Here is a 2,128-nt window from a genome sequence, read left to right on the forward strand (position 1 = left end):
GTCTAGACCGACATATATGCATACAGGAAGGCAGATTATGAGAAATGGCCCCTTTGAATCAATGGGAAAGATGAACTGTCAAAACCTACATTGGATATTATTGAGGAACCGTCTGGAGAAAGAAAATAATTCTAGATATCAACTTCATTTCTTACATTAAAATGAATTTTAGCTGCATCAAAGATTTAAAAGTAAAATAAAAATTGGCTACTTAAAACTTTTAAATTCCTGCTAATAAACTCAGGAAAATAATTTTTGTACCACATAAAACAGACAATGGGCTAATTTCTATGTTACATAAGGATCTACAAATACTTTTTGTAAGTTTTACAATCAAAATAGGTAAACAGGAAAATGGGCAAAAGCACGATAATCCACTCACAAAAAATACAAATAGTTTTAAAATAGAAAGATGTCAAACTTTTACCCACAATAGGAGAAATGCAAATTAAAACCACAAGATTCTTTTTTTTTTTTTTCTCCCATCAGATTGGAAAAGAACAAAATATTTGATTAAAAGCAATCTTGGGGAGAATGTGGTGGGAAAGGCATTCCCCTTGGGAATACAGACTGGTACTATCCCAGGGAAGGGCCATTTTGGCAGTATCTGTACACATTAAAATGTTCATGCCAGACCAGGTGCGGTGCCTCATGCCTGTAATCCCAGCACTTTGGGAGGCCAAGGCAGGCAGATCACCTGAGGTCGGGAGTTCAAGACCAGTCTGGCCAAGATGGTGAAACCCCATCTCTACAGAAAATACAAAAATTAGCTGGGCATGGTGGCGGGCACCTGTAATCCCAGTTACTCAGGAGGCTGAGGCAGGAGAATCACTTGGAGGGAGAGGTTGCAGTGAGCCAATATCGTGCCGTTGCACTCCAGCCTGGGCAACAAGAGCAAAACTCCATTTCATGAAAACAAAAACAAAAACAAAAAAACTCTCTTTCCCATCTTGCAAGATGGCAGGTGAAAAAGTTGAAAGCCAGATACCCAAGAGAAGAAACCCGAAGCCAAGAAGGCTGATGCTGGTGGCAAGGTGAAAAAGGGTCACCTCAAGGCTAAAAAGCCTAAGAAGGGGAAGCCCCATTGCAGTGCAATCCTGTCCTTGTCAGAGGAATTGGCAGGTATTCCCGACCTGCCGTGTATTCCAGAAAGACCATGTATAAGAGGAAGTACTCAGCCGCTAAATTCAAGGTTGAAAAGAAAAAGAAGGAGAAGGTTCTTGCAACTGTTACAAAACCGGTTGGTGGTGACAAGAACGGTGGTACCCGGGTGGTTAAACTTCACAAAATGCCTAGATATTATCCTACTGAAGATGTGCCTGGAAAGCTGCTGAGCCACGGCAACAAACCCTTCAGTCAGCATGTGAGAAAACTGCGAGCCAGCACTACCCCCAGGACCATTCTGACCTTCCTCACTGGAGGCCGCTGGGGCAAGGCGGTGGTTTTCCTGAAGCAGCTGGCTAGTGGCTTGTTACTTGTGACTGGACCTCTGGCCCTCAATCGAGTTCCTCTATGAAGAAAACACCAGAAATTTGTCACTGCCACCTCAACCAAAATTGCTATCAGCAACGTAAAAGTCCCCGAACATCTTACTGATGCTTACTTCAAGAAGCAGCTGCGGAAGCCCAGACCAGGAAGGTGAGATCTTTGACACAGAAAGAGAAATAGAAGATTACAGGGCAGTGCAAGATCGATCAGAAAGCTGCGGACTCACACATTTTACGAAAAATCAAAGCTGTTCCTTAGCTCCAGGGCTACCTGCGACCTGTGTTTGCTCTGACGAATGGAATTTATCCTCACAAATTGGTGTTCTAAATGCCTTAAGAACCTAATTAAATAGCTGACTACGAAAAAAAAAACAAACAAAACAAACAAACAAAAACAAACAAACAAACAAATGCTCATACCTTTGACCCATCAATTTTTCTTCTAGGTTTCCATTCCTAAATCATATTTCCACAAAGAAAATAGAAGTTCACAGAAAATCACTGGATTATTGTTTTTATAGCCAAGGACTGAAAATAATCTAAACGTCTTTCAGTAGGAGACTAGACAAATCAACTATGATACCTTCATCTGGTGGAATACTTTGTAACTTAGAATAAAGCATATGGGCCGGGCGCGGTGG

General features: G+C 41.6%; 1 pseudogene; it reads left to right on the forward strand.

The window, feature by feature from the left end:
• The first annotated feature begins 957 nt into the window (after window positions 1-957).
• On the forward strand, window positions 958-1,815 carry LOC112609874 (annotated as a pseudogene).
• Window positions 1,816-2,128: the final 313 nt, after the last annotated feature.

The sequence above is a fragment of the Theropithecus gelada genome, chromosome 1 (assembly GCF_003255815.1).
Source record: "Theropithecus gelada isolate Dixy chromosome 1, Tgel_1.0, whole genome shotgun sequence".
NCBI classification, from domain to species: Eukaryota; Metazoa; Chordata; class Mammalia; order Primates; family Cercopithecidae; genus Theropithecus; species Theropithecus gelada.